The sequence below is a fragment of the Gastrolobium bilobum genome, unplaced genomic scaffold (assembly GCF_033153095.1).
Source record: "Gastrolobium bilobum isolate Gb01-03AN ecotype WA unplaced genomic scaffold, APGP_CSIRO_Gbil_v1 utg18312, whole genome shotgun sequence".
Classification (NCBI taxonomy): Eukaryota; Viridiplantae; Streptophyta; class Magnoliopsida; order Fabales; family Fabaceae; genus Gastrolobium; species Gastrolobium bilobum.
The window spans coordinates 5,320-14,462 of NW_026899031.1; the positions used below are offsets into that span (position 1 = coordinate 5,320).

Below are 9,143 nucleotides of genomic sequence, written 5' to 3' on the forward strand. Positions count from 1 at the left end.
AATCATTTGAGCATATTTGAATTCATATCTCATCAAATATTTACCTGATCTATTTTTCTGTTATTTAGTCACTACACGCTGTAAATTATTTAAATTAAATAAATTGGCTTTGAAAAAGAAAAGTAAGGCATTTTAATAGAAATATTTTTAAAACTCAATTCACCCCCCCTCTTGAGTTTGAGGCCACTTGTCCAACACTCATAACATAATTAAGATCATTAACTGAGTCTCTAATCACGGCACTACAACACGTAAGCCGAATAGCCCTAATAGTTTATACAACCCAAAACTAATCAACCACATAATCCAATGTGGCATGGACAATCCCCATGCTCACCAAATAAGGCAACAAGGCCCAACAGCAGTCTCAACAATAACAGCATAATCATAAAGATAACATAACAGCATCAACATATAATCTTAACAGCAGACATCTAACTCAGCTCCGGCCTCCTGCCACTAGAGGTCTCAACCCCCGCATTACCTGAACCTGAAATATGTGCACCAAACGTGGGGTGAGATCTCTAAAAAGAAATCTCAGTAAGACAAGGGGTCCTCAAGGATCTTCCACCCCAAGCTCACTTACATGTGCAATATAAGTTCTAAAGCAGTTTACACAATATATATAAGTTCCAAAGTCAGTGTAATGCACTGATAACCATGTCATGTGTGTCAATATAATCTACTGGCCAGAGAAATGTAGGATATACGTCTATCTCCTACAAATAGTGCAAGACGCTACTTGCATCCACCCCAGTCTCACCATTTTGTATGACGCTACATACTCAGGCTTACCGTCAAAGTGGAACAACACATGCATATTATAAGGCCATTACACATAACATTTCAAAAGCATTCCAATCATCAAAGCATGAAAACACATCATGCATATAAACTATTCCCCCATAGGGTATGGTGGAACCAACAATGGCTAAACCGAGGACACGAAAGCTTACCTTGCAAGATAACTATCCAAACTACGAGTCCAACCTAGCTCAAAGCCCAAACACAGCAGAATCACAATCTGTTTTGGACCAGCAATCATATCAATAATCATACTCAACAAGTATTAGACACAAGGACAACGTCTTTCCTTTATGTTTCATGTCTTAAGGCTTATCACAAAGCCACAAGCCCTTAATCACATGATTCTGACTTAGTTTAATTATTACAGAGGTTCAACTTAACCATTCTAGGGTCCACAAACCCTAAACATCATTTTGTATGAACAATGCAGCTACTGTTCTTCGAAAACCCAGAATATCCGGATATTTGTCGGGGGCATATCCGGATATCAATATCTGGATATCTGACTTGCAATATCCGGATATCAATATCTGAATATTCAGAACCCTATATCTGGATATTTCGCGGCAGAACTCAGAATCTGCATTTCGCGAGATATCAATCCAAAGGTTCAACTTTTACCGATTACAGAAGCTTAAACATGCATTTCTAGGTGTGTTTAACCTTACCCAACCTTAAGTTATGATCTTTAGCTTGTTACATGCATCAAGGTTCCATTTTTAACCAAGAAAACACAAGGTCATGGTTGGTGACACTTACCCAAGACTCAAACAGAGTAGCAAAGGCTCATGGAGCTCACAAGCCAGTCCACAAAATCTGACTTCAAAGGTAAACGAAAATGGTGCTCAAAGGGTGGTTCTTTCACACCAGAGATCCTTCCATGAAGCTCAAAATACCAAGAGACAAGCTCTCACATCATTCAACTCAGAGGCAGCACCTCCAACCTCCACAAACAGCCCCCACAACTCAGCAAGGACTGACTTTCACCCTTACAAAGCCAACCCTCACCCCAACCAAGTGTTTAGATGAAGAGAAATGAGAAGAAATGTGCAAACTTGGGAGATTTTCAAGCAAGGAATGATCAAGAATGAAGGTGGCAGCATGAGCACCCCAAAACTCTACGTAGCACTCAGCCAAAATGACCTAAAAATCTGTGCCACTTAGTATATATAGGTGGATTACACTTAATCACACTGTGTTAGCGCTAATAGCTACGCTTAGCATTTTAATCCCAAACTTTGGAATCTGAACCTACTCATTTTTCTAAGATTTTTCATATTTTTATTTTATTTTTCGTAGCACATTTCCGGTACGCGCTTTTCCATAGCCAGTATCAGTTCTGGCACCAGTTCACATTATTTTAACTTTAAATTTGTTTTACAAGTCCTATATAATATTTTAGGAATATTCATGCACTTATTATAATTTTCCGGGATACTTCATCGGTACGTATTTATACCGAGTAACAGAACCGGTATCTGCACATTTCGTCAGAAAAGCGACTTTCAGCATTATTACTCACTTACTATAATTATTAAAGCCTCATAATAATTAATAGGGTCAATTATGGAATTATTTCCTAATTTCTCTTAATTAATTAATTAATTTCGTTAATTAACGGTGCGGGTCCTTACAATGTTTCACTATGTCTCATAGGGGGATGGTTTATATGCATGATCTGTTTTTATGTACTGTTTTATTGAAATGCTATGGAGCTGTTAAGTGCAAAATGCTTATGATATGTATGTGGTGTTTCGCCTAGCCAGGAGGCCATGGGGTGGTCCTGGAGGTGGGTACAGTATGGGCGTGTACTGTGTGGGTAATAGACGTATTTCTGCACTTCTCTGATCAGTAGAATAGCTATAACACACATTACATGATTATCTGCTGCATTGCACTGATTTTAGAACTGATATTTAATTACTGCTTTTGGAACTTATATTGCATATGTAAGTGGGCTTGGGGTGGAAGATCCTTGAGGACCCCTTGCCTTACTAAGATTTTTGTTTAGAGATCTCACCCCGCGTTTGGGGCACATATTTCAAGTTCAGGTAATGCGGGGGTTGAGACCACTAGCGACAGGAGGCTGGAGCTTAGCTGATTGCATACTATTATGATGATTTTGCTGGATGCTGACATTGCTTTATCTTTACTGTCATGTTAGTTGATTTGAGACTGTTGTTGGGCGTTGTTGCCTTATTTGGTGAGCATGGGGGTTGTCCATGTCACATTGACTTGACTTTATGTTTTTTAGTTGTTTCAAGTTGTATAATTGTATCAGGATTATGTCCGGACTACGTGTTGTAGATTCGTGACTTAGATACTCACTTGTTTATTTATGAGGTATTTCAGTTAGCTGTCTATTTGCAATTTACGTACAGGCAATGTTTTGAAAATGAATTAGGTAATTCAACTTGGTAATGATAATGACGTCATAATTGAACATAAAAAGATATTCCGCAAATTTTAATTAAGCGTGGCTTAATACGATGACGAAATATGTCATCACTATTTTTGACGAAATATTTTTTGTCGATAAATTCTGTCAGTATTTGAGTCTTTTCTAATAATGTCACATTTAAAAATAATTCACATTTATGTAGTTTTCATATTTAATGCTAAAGGTTGATAAATAATTTTTAATATTTCCCCCCTCACACCCTAAATTGGAAGAACTTTAATTTTAAGAAGAAAGAGAAATTTGGAGGGTTTAGTAAAATTTCTCAATTTCTTCCTCTTTTTTTTTTAAATTCACAAACAAAGAAAAAACTTATTAAATCCTTCTTTTCTTTTTCTTCCCTCCCTAAAATCAACTCCTAAACAAAGGCTAAGCTGTTACTCATACTATGAAGTATCGTACGGGTTAATTCCGGAGACAAGTCAGATTGGGACACCTCCATTTTTCTAAAGGCCACTACTCGATCATAGCAATATCAAATAATTAAATAAAGGACGTACAAACCCAGATAAGTATTAAGAAGTGAATAAACTCGCAGTTTCTTCTGAGAAGATTTATTTTAACAAGAAACCTCTAGAAAACCAAGGCTCGAGATCCTGTTCTCTTCTAGCTCCAAATCAATTTCAAAATTCATGACATGCAAATTTTTATTTTCCTTCTTTCAAGGTTTTTTTTTTTATTCCATGATCTTAATTATTTTGATAAAAGTCTTGGAAGGCAAATCAGAAACATGGTGGAAGGCTCTCGTACAATTTGATAAAAACCTTAGAATGCAACGTCCCGAAAGCTAGCTTAAACGGTAAAAGTGCTTAAAACCTTGTAAATCCCACGTTAATTATCTATCTCCAAATTTCATACTTGCAAATGGTCCTAACGTATTCCTTTGAACTTTCGAGTGAGTCATGTTTCTCTGGTATCCACGATACAGACAAACAGAAAGATCCACACAAGCATGAGTCTAATTCCATTTCAGCACTGTGACAAAAATAAACTTCATGATTCGAAAATCTCGTGCTCTTTTGCCAGTTCCTCCCTCCCTAAGACTCGTATTATCACTTTTGTCTTAGTCAATATTACAATATCTTCCAGATTTCCTGAATGCAGATATAGCTTTTATTATTTTTAATTTTCGAAACAGATTTTCAATATTCACATCATATCACTGTGTCGGAAACTAACTGATATACATAAAACGATGCATAGCTAAAGCATGGTCTAAAAGTTCCATGTAAGTTCATCCATATAGTTGAGATCATGAGACATTAACTCAGAGGTCAATACACTCTCCAACAACCCAAAATCAAAGTTAGAACTCTCGAAAGAAGCATTCATTTCAATATTTCCCTTATTGGTTTCTCTGACATCGATTCCCTTCTCACAATTCTTGTCCTTCTCTTGCTGCAACTGCACTTGTAATCCTTCTTCCTGCAGTGCTTGAACTCTATAATCTTCAGCATCAAATCTTGAAACCCAAAAACTGTTGTCATTGTTAGACAATAAAACCTCAGAAGGGTTCGTGCAGGAAGGAGAACAAATGTTGGAGGCGTTCTCAAACAATAGTTCATAAGGAAAATCAGAGAATTTATTTGAAAGAATAGTGGGTGTTTGATATTCAGAGGAAACAATGATAGAGGGAGTTTGAACAATATTTGGTGGTGCTTTAGGTAGTGAAGAAAAAGGTTGACTAGTTTCAATGATAGCATTTGGTATCTGAGAACTCAGCATGAAAATGGAATTGGAATTTTGATGGATATTAGAGATTGTACTTTTTGAGCTTCTCCTATGAGAAGAGAGGAGATTGTGGGTTTGTGGGTCTAACCCTTGAGAAATGAGCTTCTTTTTAATGCAAGAGTTCCAGAAATTCTTGACCTCGTTGTCTGTTCTTCCAGGTAGGTGCTTAGCTATTTGGGCCCATCTGCAACAGAGAAATAATGCATGCATTGATGAATATGCAAAAGGCCCTTTTTTTTAACTACTTTTTCAGTCTTATTTTTCTGTGCTTGTAATTACCCTTTACCTGTTTCCCAGAATTCTATGAATGTCAATTATGATCTGCTCTTCTTCTGCTGTGAAGGAACCCCTCTTCAGATCTGGCCTCAGATAATTAATCCATCTCAATCTACAACTCTTACCACATCTCTGCAAGCCTGCACATAACAAAACACAGCATCATCTTTTATTTGTTATATTTTTCTTTGAGCCTCACATAATGGAACCTCTATGTCTTATTTTAAGGTGATTCAATGATGAGAAATCTCAGTCATTCATTTATAAATTAACGGTCACAAATTTAATAATAAAGTTCATAAAATAAAAATAAGAAATGATCACATTAAACCATTGGAATTGGTCTAGTGGAAAGGAGTTTAAATAGTTTGTATAAGATCACAAATTTGATCCTCACTACCACCATTATACTCAAAAAAATAAAATAATAATAATCATATCAATTGCTAACCGATGAATTATCAATGAAAGACTTAATTTTTTTTACATGATTTGGTCATAAGACATAATTAGAGGATTCACTTCTCTCTCACACACACATTCAAACACAGATAGAGAAGAGAAACTGCCTGCAAACTTTGGGACAGAACTCCAACTTTTATGCCCGTGACTGGTGATATATCTAATAAGCTTCTCATCTTCTTCAGGAGACCATAATCCTCTTTTGATCTTCTGTTTGCTGCAGCAACGGTGCCCCATCTCTCAGTTCTCTCTAAACACTCTCTTGAGATAGATAATTGAGCATTTGAGTTTTTGAGCACATCATTTATAAATGGAGACCTTTGAGTAACATGATAGAGATGGGTCCTACCCTCTCATGGTATCCAAACTCACTGTACATGTGTATTGGTGGGGTCATGAATAAGGATAAAGATTAGTAGAGTAGTGACTCACAAGTTCAAGGACCCTCCCTAAGACTTTTCCAAGAGGACCAACTGTGATGAGGTAACAACGAACGTATACTTTACCCTATATCAAATTTGGTCAGGAATTTAATCAAACAGATAGGATCCCTCACAAAAAGGAGAAAAAGGGTTTTTGTCTGACTAATTTTAGAAAAAAATTAGTGTTCAATGCACAACGTACAACATCTTTGTTTATTTATTTTTATTTTATTTTTTGGATAAATCTTTGTTTATTTTTTGATTCAGTGCAATAAAACTGAAATGGGTTTCTTCCTTATTCTTTTACAAGGTTTTTCTTTTTTGGTTTCTAAAAATATCCCAAGTGAAACTAATCCTTTGTGTGTAAAAGTTACTAGGCCTTTCCACAAGTAGTGTTTCTAGAATTGATGTCTCTTTACAAAGTATTATGCTATAAATAGAAAAGTTTTATATAAAATAAAATACAAATAAATATGTAATATTGTTGAATTTAAGAAAAATTATGTGATCAAAAAAGTACCAATATAATTTCTATACAAATATAAATTTAACATGATCATGTCGATCATTGGAAAGGATTCTAATAATTTATGTACAAATCAATAGTGAGGAAAGATGAGAGAGAAAAAGTATAATGATAAGGAGTAACAAAATCATCATCTTTGATTTGTTCATGAATGATTTACATCCTTCACATAACAGTCACGTTAAATAAAAGGGTTTTATGTTTGTTATGTTATATAACATAACTTTACTTTCCTTCACACACAACAAAAGGGAGAGAGAAAGTGAAATGATGAAAGAAAGAGAGAAATATGTGGACCTCACATCTTTGATGTGTGTAGGAAAGTGAAGTTATGTTATGTAACATAACAAACATAAAACTCTATATAAAAAGCATAAATTTTACCTTTCTTGTATTTTCTTTTTCCAGCTTCTTGTCCATATGTTTTTGGTTCATCCCATAATTAGTCAAATTAATGTGATGCCTATTCAAGAAAGAGACAATCAATAAATTAATGAAAGCAAAAGGAGCAAAGAATTGTCAAACGGTCCCATTGGTTACCGAAGCAAATCCCATTTTGAAAATGAGCTGGACTTGAAACTTCAGGTTCACTCATGAATTGGTGTCTCTCAAAGGTCTAATTGAGTGTCTTTTTTGTATCCATGATACGAATGAGTGCTAATTGACTTTCACTATCAAATTTCCTACACAAAGTCCATTACAATTTATTACACCCGGATTATGCACAAAACACTTTCAAAAGCCTTACGCATGAATTTACAAACAGAAATCTTGAGTCACAAAGACAGTTACAAGTGTACTTCAACAACGGGGAAACACGAGAATGAATAATTTAATTTATGTATACACTGACTTGCACGTTAGACTTTGAAAAAATATGGTGTCCCAGTTAATCCATTTCGATGGGTCTATCATCTCTTACAAGAAAGTCTATATGATCTCTGAGAATCATTTTTGGTCTGAATTGATCAATTAAGGAGTACTTATTCATGTTCAAATCATCCATTCATGAGAAAATGTTATCTTAGCTGACTTCAAAAATCTTAGGAGCTGAATTCCAGTGATTAGAATAGAGAAAATTGTGTTGAGAGAGATCCACTAATTATACACAATCCTCATAATTATTCATATAACTATTTATATGAATATAGGTAGTGTCTATTTGACTGGTCTTATTTTTAACTTTTCTTTTCCTTAAAAGCAGAAGTTTAGTTAAATATAATTTTACAACAGCTCTTATAATAAAAAAGAGTTATTTCATAATGAATAAAAAAAGAAAAAAACTAAGAGACTGTTTCGCACATCTTTCTCAAAGTTCAAGTTTAAAAAAAAAGGGCTAAAAAAAGGCTAAAAACAATTTGGTGATTGTATAAAATTGTTATGAGGGTTTTGAACGATGGAAGATGAAATAATTTGTTATTGGAATGAATTATTAGGGTAAACAGTAAAATCGATAAATACAAATTTAAAATAGGATAAAATGGAAAAATAAATCAGAACTCCAAACAACTAGTATATATTTTAAGGGAAAAATATTTCTGCAGTTAATGCAGATAACTTATCTGCATTTATTCTCAAAACGGCGTCGTTTTGGTATTGAAATCTTAAAAAATTATATATAAGACTATTATAACCCTGAAATAAATTAAAATTACAAAAACACCATGATTTTCGCCCCAAAACGACGTCGTATTGGGTTTACTGCAGATAACTTATTTGCAGTAACTGCAGAAAAAGCGAACCCATATTTTAAAAAAAGAAGCTCCTCTTGGTAGCTTTTAGCTTTCGCTTTTTTATTCATTATACCAAAAATCTCTTTTTATAATAAGAGTTTTTATAAAAATATATTTGGCTATTATTAGGATAAAGAGTAAAATCGGTAATACAAATTTAAAATAGGATAAAATTGGAAAAATAAATCAGAACTCTAAATAGCTAGTATTTATTAAAAAACAAAACTCATCTTGAAAGCTTTTAGCTTTCGCTTTTTATATTCATTATATTAAAAATCTCTTTTTATAATATAAATTTTTTTATAAAAATATATTTGGCCATTATAAGGAGAAGATAAGCTAAAAATAAGACTTCTCAAACACTAAAAGCTCACGGGATGAGTTTTTTTTAAGATGTATATCAGCTCTTTGAAGTCCTCGTTTAATGTTCTAGTTTTACCTTTATTCTATTTATCCTTTGCCCTAATCATTTACCGTAATGACAATCATTTCATGTCCTTTCTTCAAAGGGAAAAAGGTGCGTCATTTTAAATGACACACCTAATATCATTTCACTCTTATAAAGAGATGGGACCCACACATTCATAACTTTTTCCACCCATTCTCTTTTCCATGATTTATCTCTTTCGCTCACTTAAAATGACACAACTTTGTGTCCTTCAAAATGATACACATTTTCCCCTCAGAGAAATCATCAAAATATCATTAAAATTTTCGATAATCATCAA

General features: G+C 34.0%; 1 pseudogene; it reads right to left on the minus strand.

Annotated features, from left to right (window-relative positions):
* Positions 1-4,480: 4,480 nt before the first annotated feature.
* On the minus strand, positions 4,481-7,434 carry LOC133286375 (transcription factor MYB86-like; annotated as a pseudogene).
* Positions 7,435-9,143: the final 1,709 nt, after the last annotated feature.